The sequence below is a fragment of the Leptonychotes weddellii genome, chromosome X, assembly GCF_054177405.1.
Source record: "Leptonychotes weddellii isolate Sample4059 chromosome X, ASM5417740v2, whole genome shotgun sequence".
Lineage (NCBI taxonomy): Eukaryota > Metazoa > Chordata > Mammalia > Carnivora > Phocidae > Leptonychotes > Leptonychotes weddellii.
In genome coordinates, this window is record NC_138385.1 from 18,894,149 (window position 1) to 18,909,320 (window position 15,172).

Sequence of the window (15,172 nt, forward strand, 5' to 3'; positions counted from 1 at the left end):
GAATGGACAAAAAGTCATTTGAAACTGGATTACCATATCCTGTGTTGAGCAATTCCCAACCCACATGCTTCAGTCAATTCACAGATCATCAGCAGAAGCTAATGTAAAGTTAAAAAGAAACTTCTTAAAGTTCCAGGGACTAAATGAAGCTGACATGCCCCTTAGATTACAGTTAAATGTTTCCAGGGTACAAGCACTATTTGACAGTATAGATGCACAGTATATAACTAAACAGAACAATGCAATATGTATTTACCTCCTTCTCAAATGCTTCAACATTTACCACTTATAACTGCATGACTTTCAATAATCTGTATATCTCTAAAGGTAAGTAAAACATTTGTTTTGGCTATTTGGGGCAGTTCAGCAGATAAAAGCCCCATGGAGACTGATCTAAATCATTTTTAGGGGCCCTAGGCATAGTTATTTGCAGAGCTCTGTCACCTCAAAGCACGCAAAGTCCCCTTTCCTTTGATGAAGGTGGGCCAGGGTAGCTGTTTTAAAAATGCTTGCTTCAAACTTTTGTCCACAAGTGTTTTCTGCAGCTGACAATGGGTGGCAGTCTAAATACCTCTAAGAGACATGAATTTTATTCTTAGCAATCAGTGTTGTTCCCTAAGTCCAGAATCCATCTCTAGGGTCAATAAAACTTAGATTCTGAGCCCCCAGTCACACTTACATTCCTGGCCTCTATTGCCCTTTGATTGCAGGCATTTTTTCCTCACTGACTTCTATGCATTTGAAAAGTCCTCAGTGGGTGAGTATGGGAAGTCACATAATAACATCAACTAGTGCATAATGTGCTCCTTTTAGTCTATATGTAAGATATCCCTTGGTCTTGGAATAAGGCACTGGACTCTCATTTTTTATGCTCATATGACAGTGTTCTTGGAAGTCTCATGGCCTTACTGCCAAATGGGTAGGTCAACATAAAATCCACCTGTGGTGGCAGCAAGATGTGATTCTTAGGGTATAACATTAGTTTACTCATCCACATTGACACATTTAATTCCTGCAAACATTCCCTGATATTCATGAGGCCATCCCTTGACCTTTATCACTCCCTTGGGAAGAATACCTACAAATTCTCTCTGTGACTTCTCATGGTTCAGCTAGGTAAGTCAAAGCTTGCAACTCAGATCCAATAACAATGTACACATCGAGAAAAAAATATACAACAGAAAATAACCAAATCCCTAACATTCAGCATGCAGCAAAATTGTCACCTAGTTCCTGCCATGCTGAATGTCCTTTGTTCCCAGCTTTAGCAAAATCCATGTGTTACTTATTGGCGAAGAACCACTAGTGCCAACAATTCCACCTAAACTTTCTAAACACCTTTCCAAAAAAAAAAAAAAAAAAAAGCCAGATTCAGGCAGTGTTGAGACAGTCACATTAAAGGACGAAAACAACTAGCCATTTTGCCTTTGGAGCATACCCTCTTTTTCAACAAAAACTCTAATATTTCTGATTTGAAGGAGCTGGTCTTGGTACTCCATTAAACCAAAGCAGTGATATATGAGGTTCCCATCATGCATTGAACATAGTGTAGATTTCCATATTTCTTAGCAGATGAGGTGGACCTGGCATAGGATGAGGGTTCATGAAGGCTGGTGGCCTCCCCTTCTGCTTGTCATGCCTGCCTCAGCCACAAACTCAATAGGAAAGTTGCTTAAGACTGGCACTAGGGACAGAGCTAATTATGATAAATATTACCCAGCTCTTAATTGGAACCTGGATATGCTTCCTGACAGACTTTTATTTCTGGACAAAAAATATAAGAGAGAAACTTTCTTTAGTTTTTTTAAAGAAAAAAACTCATTAGTTTCAGTTTGACCTATTATTTCCAATGCCCCATGTGCAAACAACTTACATGATAAAAACCAGCTAGCAATTGAACCTATAAAAAAAAAGTCACAGTCTGACATGGGTTTAAAACCAATTGAAGAGGCGAGACACATAAGGAGGAGAGAAGTTCTCTACTTTCCAAATCTGAGAAATGCCTCCAGTTCTTTCTCAGCCATCCTGGGAATTATACAAGCAAATAGGCAAGTTGCTAGCTTTACACACCCAGCCCTTTTTTAATTGGGGGTAATATAGGGTAATATCAACTTGTGTCATTCTGTCTGCTCTTCTAATATTTCCTACCACCCCAAGAATGAGGTGATATTTTAATACATTTATATTCATTTCCACCATACCCCCCCTTGGCTACTATGATAAACACATTTGGATAAAGGGGTTAATGGCTGATAAAGACAGTTCATTCCTATTTCCAGGCATTTTTCTACATTCTTGATGCCTTAACACTGAGAAGTAAGAATTTGAATTCAAGTCAATGCAGTAAGGACTTGGATTAGATGATTTTTCACTGTCTTTTCCACCTACTCAAGAGGCAATTATTTAAGAGCTTTCTAGCTATACATCTCACGTGTCACCCCACACTCCTACAGTCCCCAAGCACCATCAAGCAAAAAATGAACGAAAATCAACCCAGAGTTTAAATATGCAGATTTCACTTCCCAAAGTCTTGAAATTCAAAGTGAAGGAAGAGTTAATTTAAAAATTTTTATAGCCTAATACACCCCACTCCTAGTTCTTTCCTTGCTATTTAAACAGACTTGACATTTCTAATTAGGAAGTTTTACATCCAGGCAAGAGGAATTTACCCCCAGCTGGGAAAACATAGCTTAGTAAGAGTTTGACATCAGCCCTCATTGATCTGAAGATTATCTCCCGTTTGAGACTGAAGAGCCTCTAGGGGACTGGGGAGGGGAAGCAAATGTGGGAAAATGTGTGGAAATGCTTTCTTTGACTTTGGGGTTAGGTGGATAAAGTCTGGCAAGCAGAGACTTGGGAGCAGAAATCGTTTTTTCTTCATCCCCCTGCTGCAACCTTCCTTTCCCAATTCATCTTGTCAATATTTCAGAATCTGAACTTGCTAAAGGAAGGCAAAGAACTTGTTGATCATAGCCACTGGAAAGATTTTCACATTGTTTTAACTCCAGTGACAAAATGGCTTATTGCTTTGTGGTTTCCAGAGGTGTTTGAGTTAAATGGGAGAGCACTCAAGAAAGTTTCCCAGGACCAAGTGTATTAGTGATTCTACCAGAATGATCATCATCAGGAAGCCTACCTCCAAATTGAGAACTATATACAGGTTTTCTTTTTCATATTTTACTTGGTTTCTTCCTTTGGCATCTTTGACACACCAGGAGTTCCCATTACCCTATGTCTTTTCTCTGTGGCTTAGGAACTTCATGTTATGACTTTATGTCCATACTGAGTGCTGGTGGCTCGGTTCACCTCCCCTACAGGATGCCTGATGGCAGGATGTAGCTTCCCTGTAGTGGAATGTCTTCTTTATGAAGGAGAAAACTCTGGTCCCTAAACTTTTTAACCCAAGTGTTCAGGGGCATCTCTGGGAAGTGCAGTCCATGCTTCTCATTACAGACCTGTCTAGAGGCCGCTCTAGTCTCTCTTGGGATCATCCTGTTCTATTCCTGACCCTGCTATCACTGTAGATGGTGATGTGACATAAATCGTTAACTTTGTGTTGAGCTCCACTGTATGGCTATTCTTCAGTGGGCTATACTTCTTTAACTGCTAGAACTTGTAAGATTTCCCAACTCCCATACTTTAGAGTTGTCTTGAGAATTCTTGTCAGGGACACCACTCAGGGCTCTACTTGATTACCAAGAGAGCTTGACAGTGCCTTGAGACAGGACTTGTGAAAGTTGAATCTCCCTTTACTTAGGATTAGTTCTTGTATAGCCTTAGGAATTGTAATATTCAGTTGGTCACCTCTTTCTAGAGGATTATATTAATTTTATATAGGAAAAGTGATAAGATTACCATCTGCAAGTCTCTAATAAATCCTGGGATTCTTATGTAAATTGACCTAGTGTCCTATAGTTTTAGAAAAATATAGAAAATTTGATGTAGAAAATATAGAAAAGTGATAAACATATTAATGGAAGAGAGCCTTGCTACTATGGGATACTTTCAGGGATAATGTCCTTGCCTTTGAATCATAGCTTAAAAATGACTAAGGTGGTGGGATAGTTTTATACTGACTAAATGAACTTAGGAGATATTTATGAATATTTAAGGCCTCAGAAGTCCTTTGAATCACTTTGAGTAGGTAGTCACCTGCATTTTCTATATATAAGGCCACCTTGGTCTAACGACAAAACAAGTGAGATAAGTGTTAGCAGCAGATTGGGTGCATCAAAAAAGGATCCAGAATCCTTTCTTGGGGGACTCAGGGTCAGGTGGGTGACTATCAAAGTTCAAGGCAGACTATAGGTCAGCATTAGGTGAAAAAGCCAGTGTGTCATGAGAAGTGAAAAGTTGGGCAAGTCCTTCTAGCAGAAAGCCAATTATACAAGAACCAGATAACAGAACTATTAGAGGGTCAAGGTCAAAGCCTTGGCGAATTCTTGGGTATTAGATGATCTTCAGGAGTTAGAACAGAGGAAAATAGATGATGGGGTATTAGCCAACCAGTTAGGACCCAAGAATCAGAAACATCCCAACAAGTCAGTTAGGTAAAAGAGGAAAAAATTCAAAGCACCAGTGTCGTGACACAGAGAATTGAGTCACCTACAGGCTTTGATATATTTTCTGGGAAGGGATAGCCCATTTTCTAAGTCTAGGTGTGGAGGTAGAAAAGCTGATGACTGGAGTGGGGAGTGAAAAGCTGGAGTGACAGTCAATTCTTCATAGAGCTTGAGTTACCTAGTTTTTCTCCCTTCCAAAAAGTGAAATGTCTCCTTGTTCAGTGCTTAGCACATAGTGGGCATTTGGTTAATGCCGTCTAAATAAATGACTATTTTATGAATAATATAAGTACACTAAGAATAAATTTATCTGCTTTAATTATAGGAGTTATTTTATTTACAAGTAACTAAGTCCACGAGGGCATCTGGACCGTGTCTACCCAGTACACTCTCTGCCTAGCACAGTTCCAGGTTATATTAGGTACTAGATGAATATTTGTTAAATGGATGAATGTAAATATATGTAAGGGTTCCACTTGGATTCCATGGCTAAGACCCAACTTGACAGCTGTTTAAGAGTATTGTACCATGTTCTTGGTCTTTTCTGGTGTTCTGATAATGTGATATATGGCAGGGAAGACCACACACGGTTGTCTAACTTGTGGGAATAAAAGATAAAAGATGGGAATGGGGGAGGTGCGTGGGTAGCTCAGTGGTTGAACGCCTGACTCTTGGTTTTGGCTTAGGTCATGATCTCATGGGTCATGAAATCAATGGTTTCATGGGGCTCTGTGCTCAACAGGGAAACTGCTTGAAGATTCTCTCCCTCTGCCATGCTCCCCTCAAGTAAATAAGTAAATCTTAAAAAAAAAGATGGGAATGGGGTGTATTTTATCTGGGTAGAGAAAGGAGACTTATCTCTAGAGCAGTGTGCAGTGTTATACTTTATCTGAATCCTATAGCATACAGTAACTTTTTAGGATGGTAAAGAAGGTGCTATTGCAGGGACAAGTAAAGTTAAAGTATGATTCAAATTATGTAAGTTTGATTTGCAAAGAACACTTCAGGAGTATGGGTATATTGTAAAATAGTACAAATATGAGGAGATAGTATTATGGATTCATGTTTCAGAAGTATTAAAGGCACTTTATAATGATGACTGTATCTTCACAATTCACCTTGGTGGTAAGCAGCATAAATAATGATATGGAAGAACCAAAGGATATGGATTCAAATTGGGCCTAAATTATCAGCATAAGATATGCATGTGCTTTCCCATTCATGACAGCAAGCAAACTCAGTACACTGATTTCTCTTTTCTCTGTTGAAGAGAAGATAAGAAGAGCTGGAACAGGGAGCAAAACTGTGTAGTCATTCAAGTTTTTCTTGGAAGCTTCAGCCTTCCCTTTTTGCTCCCTTTGCCCTTTGGAGTACTTATATCCTTCAAGTTCTTAGTACCCTGCTGCTTTCTACCTTCCTACCTTAATCAGCCAGGAAATAATTTGATCACTTTACTTTCATGACATTCCTGTGATGATGATTTTTCTGCCAGATGTTGTTTGTACTTCACTTAAATTCAAATCAATGGCTATTGAGCATCTACAGCATATAAGTTACCAAGTGGACTAGATATAGCGGATATAAAGGCTAATGGGTCATGGTCCCATCTTCAAGAAATTAACAGCTTAATATTTAAATGGAAGAGATGAAAGACAGGCTCTAGGATAACTCAGAAATAAGACTGTAAAGCATGCTATAAGTAAAATTCAAATAAAATATAACAGGAATATATGAGATGTAGGTTATTTTTAGCGTATTCTTGATTTGGACTTAAAAGTTTATTACACAGCAAATAACGATGTTAGAGAAAGGTATTATGAGCAGAAGGGACAACAAGGGAAAGGTATACTAAAAGCAAAGTGTAGGACATGTTCCAAGAACAGTGAGGAGTTTCATGTGGCTAGACTAGAGAGTACATGAAGAGCATGTTATGGGAGATGGTATCAAGAAACTGATTATTAGGAAGAATAGTTTAATAGATTTCATTCTTTATAGAATAGTAATCCATCAGTTTTTTGCCATGTTTTTCTTTTCATTTGTTTATTTTTTTAAATTTTAATTACAGTTAGTTAACATACTGTGTTATATTAGTTTCAGGTGAACAATATGGTAATTCAACAGTTCCGTACATCGTCTGGTGCTCATCCTGACAAGTACACTCCTTAATCCCCATCACCTATTTAACCTAAGCCCCACCTCTTCCCCTCTCGTAACCATCAGATTGTTTTCTGTAACTAAGACTATGTTTCTTGCTTTGTCTCTCTCTCTCTCTTTCTTATGTTTTTTTCCTTTACTCATTAGTTTTGTTTCTTAAATTCCACATGAGTGAAATCATATGGTATTTGTCTTTCTCTGGCTGACTTATTTCACTTAGAATTATACTCTCTAGCCCCATCCATGTCATTTTAAATGGCAAGATTTCATTCTTTTTTTATGGCTGACTAGTGTCCCATTATATATATACACCACATCTTTTTTACTCATTCATTAATCAGTGGACACTTGCTCATCTTCCTTTATCTTGGCTATTGTAAATAATGCTGCTATAAACATAGGCATGCATATATACCTTTGAATTAGTATTCTTGTATACTTTGGGTAAATACCCAGTTGTGCAACTGCTGGATCATAAGGTTAGTTCTATTTTTAACTTTTTGAGGAAATGCCACTATGGAAAACAATAATCCATCAGTTGTTTTTGAAAAGAGGAGCTCTAATTTAGGAAGGTAAATCTGATGGGATTATGAATGTTGGGTTGAAGTGGGGGATACTGAGGGAAGGGAAACAGTTATGTAGCTACTAAAATTGTTTAGATGATATGTGATGATGCCCTGAACCAATCTACTAGCAGAGAAGATGGAAAGATGGGGCAGATAAAATGACAGGGGGAAGAACACCTACAAAATTTTAGTGACTAACTAGGACTGATAGATGAAGGGGAGGGAGGTTTTAAAGATGATGCCATTACATCAATCACGATCAACTGGCAGAAGGGTAATTCATAAATCAAATTTGTAATCACTGGAGCAATTTGTTGGAAGAGATAGGTGAGAAGATCAGATTGGGACATGTTGAACTTAGTCATTACTTGTATATTCAGATAGAGGTATTCAGGAGACAGCTGGAAATGTAAATAGTGTGATTCTCAGGAGAAACATCAGAAAGAAAAATACATATTTAGGAGATATTATCATAGATGTGACCAATTATTCTATAGGACTGGTGGCATCACTAAAAGTGGGGGTCTAGTATGAAGAGAAGACTGATGACATTTCCTTATAGAACTCCTATATTCAGGAACTAGGAGGAAGGAGAAGAGCTCAAAAAAGTATATCTAAACAAGAGTAACCAAAGAAATGTGGTAATGAGATAAATATACAGTCACTAGCCCATCTGTTTCTTGAGGACAGGGACTTTGTTGTATTCGTTATTCTTTCTCAACGTAGAACTGCTCAAGAAATACTTGCCATTCTAACTGGTGTAAGGTGACTAACATAACATAATAAAATAAAATTTAAAAAAAAGAAATACTTGCCAAATGGATATATGAATATCACAGAAGCCAATGGTGAAGACTACTTTTCACAAAAGATAAACATGGGCAAATATGGTCTGAAGTTGAAAAGAATTGCATTTGGGAATAACACTGGATGTGGTAATAAAGAGGTCATTCATTGGTAATTTGGTCAGAGCAGTATCTATGAAGAGGTGAGGGCAGAAACCAGATTAGAGTAATTGGAGTAGTGAATTGGAATTGGACATGAAGTAGCAGAACTGAGTATAAACTAGTCTTCTAACAAAGATTTGGAGTGAAGAGAATGAGAGATACGGAATGGTTTTTTCATGGAAAGGATTTTTCACAAGAGGTCTCATGCATTTAATAAATACCCATTGATTGTCTTCTATTTACCAGACACTTTGCTGAATGCTGAAGTTTTAGCTAAAGAGAGATTTGAACAGGTTTACAGACCAAAGAGAAGGAATCAATGCAAAGAAAAATGGCTGAAAATATAAGAGGTAGAAGGGCTAAACTAACAGAGTAAGGTATTAGAAGAGGCCAGAAGAGCTGAAAGGGACAGCAGAGATTCAGAGATTAGTCTTCAAAGTAGTGGACAGTTCTTCCTTAGAAACAACAAGTAAGAATGAAAGGAAAGAAAGGTAAAAATAAGGGGACTTTTGAAGTTGGATCACTGAGAGTTAAAATAATTCATATGATTTAAAATCTAGTTTGTATGATATAAGGATAGCTACTCCAGCTTTCTTTTGATGCCATCCTTATATCAGACAAACTATATTTTAAGCCAAATAATTGTAATAAGAGATGAAAAAAGATACTATATGATAATAAAAGGGTCTATCCAACAAGAAATCTAATAATTGTAAATATTTATGCCCCTAACTTGAAAGCAGCCAAATATATAAACCAATTAATAATAAAAATAAAGAAACCCATTGATAATAATACAATAATAGTAGGGGACTTTACTACCCCACTCACAGCAATGGACAAATCATCTAAACAGATTAACAAGGGAACAATGGCTTTGAATGACACACTGGGCCAGATGGACTTCATAGATATATTCAGAGCATTTCATCCTAAAGCAGCAGAGTACACAATCTTTTCAAGTGTACATGGAACATTCTCCAGAAGAGATCACATACTGGAGCACAAATCAGGTCTCAACTGCTACAAAAAGATTAAGATCATACCATGCATATTTTCAGACCACAACATTATAAAACTTGAAGTCAACCATGAGAAGAGATTTGGAAGGACCACAAATACATGGAAGTTAAAGAACATCCTACTGAAGAATGAATGGGTCAACCAGGAAACTAAAGAAGAATTAAAAATATTCATGGAAACAAATGAAAATGAAAACACAACTGTTCACAATCTTTCAGATGCAGCAAAGGTGGTCCTAAGAGGAAAGTATATAACAATACAAGCCTTTCTCAAGAAACAAGAAGGGTCTCAAATATACAACCTAACCCTACACCTAAAGGAGCCGGAGAATGAACAGCAAATAAAGCCTGAACCCAGCAGAAGAGAAGTAATAATCAGAGCAGAAATCAATGAAATAGAAACTAAAAGAACAGTAGAACAGATCAATGAAACTAGGAGCTGATTCTTTGAAAGAATGAATAAGATTGATAAACCCCTGGCCAGACTTATCAAAAAGAAAAGAGAAAGGACGCAAATAAATAAAATCATGAATGAAAGAGGAGAGATCACAACCAACACCAAAGAAATACAATTATGAACAATTATATTCCAACAAATTAGGCAATCTTTAAGAAATTGATAAATTCCTAGAAATATATAAATTACCAAAACTGAAACAAGAAGAAATAGAAACTTGAACAGACCCATAACCAGCAAAGAAACTGAATCAGTAATCAAACATCTCCCAATAAACAAGAGCCCAGGGCCAGATGGCTTCCCAGGAGAATTCTACCAAACATTTACAGAAGAATTAATACCTATTCTTCTGAAACTGTTCCAAAAAATAGGAATGGAAGGAAAACTTACAAACTCATTATTTGAGTCCAGCATTACCTTGATCCCAAAACCAAAGACCCCACTATAAGGAGAATTAAAGACCAATATCACTGATGAACACAGATGCAAAAATTCTCACCAAGATACTAGCTAATAGGATCCAACAGTACATTAAAAGGATTATTCACAATGACCAGGTGGGGTTTATTCTTGGGATGCAAGAGTGGTTCAACATCTGCAAGTCAGTCAATGTGATGCACTACATTAAGAAAAGGACAAGAAGCATATGATCCTCAATAGATGCAGAAAAGCATTTGACAAAATATAGCATCTTTTCTTGATAAAAACCCTCCACCATGTAGGAATAGAGGGGACATACCTCAATATCATAAAAACCATATAAGAAAGACCCACAGCGAATATCATCCTCAATGGGGAAAAACTGAGAGCTTTTCCTGTAAGGTCAGGAACGCAACAGGGTTTTCCACTCTCACCACTGTTGCTCAACATAGTACTAGAAGTCCTAGCCTCAGCCGTCAGACAACAAAAAGAAGTAAAAGGCATCCAGATGGGCAAAGAAGAAGTCAAACTCACAGATGACATGATACTTTATGTGGAAAGCCCAAAAGACTCCACCAAAAAATTGCTAGAACTAATACAGGAATTCAGCAAAGTTGTACAATATAAAATCAATGTACAGAAGTCTGTTGCATTTCTATACACTAACAATAAGGCAGAAAGAGAAATCAAGGAATGGATCCCCAGCAATTGCACCAAAACCATAAGCTACCTAGGAAAAAAACTAACCAAAAAGTTAAAGGATCTGTACTCTGAAAACTATAGAGCACTTATGAGAGAAATTGAGGAAGACACAAAGAAATGGAAAAACATTCTATGTTCATGGATTAGAAGAATGAACAGTGTTAAAATGTTATGCTACCCAAAGTAATCTACACATTCAAAGCAATTCTGGTCAAAATGCCATCAGCATTTTTCACAGAGCTGGAATAAACAATCCTAAAATTTGTATGGAACCACAAAAGACCACAAATAGCCAAAATAATGTTGAAAAAGAAAACCAAAGCTGGAGGCATCACAATTCCGGGTTTCAAGCTGTATTGTCAAGCTATAATCATCAAGACAGTATGGTACTGGCACAAAAACAGACACATAAGTCAATGGAACAGAATAGAGAGCCCAGAAATGGACCCTTAACTCTATGGTCAACTAATCTTTGACAAACCAGGGAAGAATATCCAATGGAAAAAAAGCCAGTCTCTTCAAGAAATGGTGTTGGGAAAATTGGACAGCCACATGCAGAAGAAAGAAACTGGAGCACTTTCCTACAACATACACAAAAATAAACCCAAAATGGATGAAAAACCTAAATGTTAGACAGGAATCCATCAAAATCCTAGAGGAGCATACAGGCAGCAACCTCTTTGACCTCAGCCACAGCAACTTCTTGCTAACATGTCTCTAAAGGCAAGGGGAACAAAAGTAAAAATGAACTCTTAGGACTTCATCAAGATAAAAAGCTTTTTTTTAATTTAATTTTATTTTTTTTAAAGATTTTATTTATTTATTTGAGAGAGAGAGAATGAGAGAGAGCACATGAGAGGGGGGAGGGTCAGAGGGAGAAGCAGACTCCCTGCTGAGCAGGGAGCCTGATGCGGGACTCGATCCAGGGACTCCAGGATCATGACCTGAGCTGAAGGCAGTCGCTTAACCAACTGAGCCACCCAGGCGCCCGATAAAAAGCTTTTGCACAGCAATGGAAAAAATCAACAAAACTAAAAGGCAACCTACAGAGTGGGAGAAGATGTTTGCAAATGTCTTATCAGATTAAGGGCTAGTATTCAAATTCTATAAAGAACTTATCAAACTCAATGCCCAAAAAACAAAAAATCCAGTCAAGAAATGGGCAGAAGACATGATTTGACATTTCTCCAAAGAAGACATTCAAATGGCTAACAGACATATGAAATAATGCTCACCATCACTCAGCATCAGGGAAATACAAATCAAAACCACAATGAGATATCACCTCACACCAGTCAGAATGGTTAAAATTAACAACTCACGGAACAACAGGTGTTCACCTGAATGTGGAGAAAGGGTTAGCATCTTACACAGTTGGTGGGAATGCAACCTGTTGCAGCCACTGTGGAAAACCGTATGGAGATTCCTCAAAAAGTTAAAAATAGAACTACCCTACAACCCAGCAATTGCCTTACTAGGTATTTCCAAAGGATACAAACATAGTGATTCAAATGGACACATATACCCCAATGTTTATAGCAGCAATGTCCACAATAGCCAAACTATGGAAAGAACCCAGATGTCCATCAACAGATAAATGGATAAAGAAGATGTGGTGTATATATACATAATGGGATATTACTCCACCATCAAAAGGAATGAAATCTTGCCATTTGCAACCACGTAGATGGAACTAGAGGGTATTATGCTAAGCAAAATAAGTCAGGGAAGGGCAAATACCATATGATTTCACACATATGTGGAACTTAAGAAACAAAACAGATGAACATAGGGAAAGGGAAGGAAAAATAAGATGAAAACAGAGAGGGAGGCAAACCATAAGAGACTATTAACTATAGGAAACAAACTGAGGGTTGCTGGAGGGGAGGTGGGTCGGGGATGGGGTAATTGGGTGATAGGCATTAAGGAGGGCACTTGATGTAATGAGCACTGGGGGTTGTATGCAACTGATGAATCACTAAATTCTACCCCTGAAACTAAGAATACACTATATGTTAACTAAATTGAATTTAAATAAAAAATTAAAAAAAAAGAATTCATATGAAATGTTTTTTGTCCCCCTCAGAGAAGTGGACAGGAGTCATCTGTTGAAGTTTAAGGCTTGGGGGCCTTGAGAAAAGTGGGATATCTTTGGTATAGTTACCTTGAAAAATTCCCTAAGTGGACTAGACTGCTAAAAAATAAAAGCATTGTCAATCAGGTCTAAAAGTCTGGTCAGTGTTGGACAGCAAGGATTCATGTAAAAGAGCCCATCATGTTATTCACATAATTTTCTCCAGCAATGTTTCTATAACCAGAAGTAGGAAAAGAGTAAATGGGCATTTGAATAAGTTTAATAAACAATTTTTGGGGGGAGTTTGCTGGAAAGACATATGTGAAAGACGAAGGAGTAAGGGTTTTTAGGGTAACTGGTGAGAGAATATGATTCAGTTTTTTTTCCAATTTTTTGAGCATTTTGTAGACTAAACTCACAGTGATAGATGCTTTTCCTTCATGTTCTAGTTTAAATCTCATGATATACCTGGTAGATGAGGTTATTATTATTAAAGCATCCAATATATGGATAATGAAGCCTTGGCTCAGAAAGGTTGCATACATTTCACAGCTAGATTGAAGGAGAGGTGGAATATAAATCCCTGTCTATCTCCGAATAGCATAAATTGAATCTTTAGCAGTTGAGTACATTTATTGTCTTCTTTACTGTTAAAGGGATATTATATGGGAGTGGGATAAGGGATTAAGGATATTTGGGAGCTAGAGAGGCTTTTCCTTTGTCTCAAAGTGTTAACACCCCTTCCCTTGTTATCCCTGAAGGTAGCTCCCTTATGCTTAGGGGCCTGGGTCAAAAAAATGAGTCAGTTCCTAAGATGATCCTTCTTCCTCTACTTGCTAGGGTGTTATGCATTAGAATGCTTCAATTTTGGAGTTAGAATGACCTGGGTTTGGATATTGCTACATACTAATTGTGAAACCTTGAGTAACTTATATAACCTCTCAGAGCCTTAGTTCGTTCTTCTGTGTAATGGAGACAATAACTACCTCATAGGACTAAGGAAGATGATACCAATCAATCCCCTAGCAGAGTTTTATATGAACACTGTAAATGCCATTATCATACAAAACTGTCATCATTACTATTTTTTTTTTTTACCGATTTTATTAACACTGGCTTTATCCTCTTTCATTATTCTGCTCCAGGATTCTTAGATGTTGGAGAATATTCCTCCCAAAACTGTGATCATATTCATTTCCAATCCCTGAGGCCTAGAAAGCAAGTCAGAATCTCATGGTCCGGAGTATCAGGTGCCTCAGAACATCCTGCATCCAGGTTATTGGACTGGGGCATGAGAGAAGCCAGGCACTTTTGCTGTTAGTGGATAAAGCGCAGGGAGACTTAATTCTCAAACAAGACAGGAAAAAACAGTTGGTTTCATGATAAGCTCAGATATTAGGGCTAAAATCTTTTTTCTTTATTACGTTATGTTAATCACCATACATTACATCATTAGTTTTTGATGTAGTGTTCCATGATTCATTCTTTGCGTATAACACCCAGTGCTCCATTCAGTATGTGTCCTCTTTAATACCCATCACCAGGCTAACCCATACCCCCCTCCCCTCTAGAACCCTCAGTTTGTTTCTTAGAGTCCATATTCTCTCATGGTTTGTCTTCCCCTCCAATTCCCCCCCTTCATTTTTCCCTTCCTGCTATCTTCTATTTCTTTTTTTTTTTTAACATATAATGTATTATTTGTTTCAGAGGTCCACGTCTGTGATTCAACAGTCTTACACAATTCACAGCACTCACCATAGCATATACCCTCCCCAGTGTCTATCACCCAGCCACCCCATCCCTCCCACCCCCCACCACTCCAGCAACCCTCAGTTTGTTTCCTGAGGTTAAGAATTCCTCATATCAGTGAGGTCATATGATACATGTCTTTCTCTTTTTGACTTATTTCGCTCAGCATAATACCCTCCAGTTCCATCCACATCGTTGCAAATGGCAAGATTTCATTCCTTTTGATGGCTGCATAATATTCCATTGTATATATATACCACTTCTTCTTTATCCATTCATCTGTCGATGGACATCTTGGATCTTTCCACAGTTTGGCTATTGTGGACATTGCTGCTATAAACATCAGGATGCACATACCACTTCAGATCCCTACATTTGTATCTTTGGGGTAAATACCCAGTAGTCAAATTGCTGGGTCGTATGGTAGCTCTATTTTCAAATGTTTGAGGAACCTCCATACTGTTTTCCAGAGTGGCTGCACCAGCTTGCATTCCCACCAACAGTGTAGGAGGGTTCCCC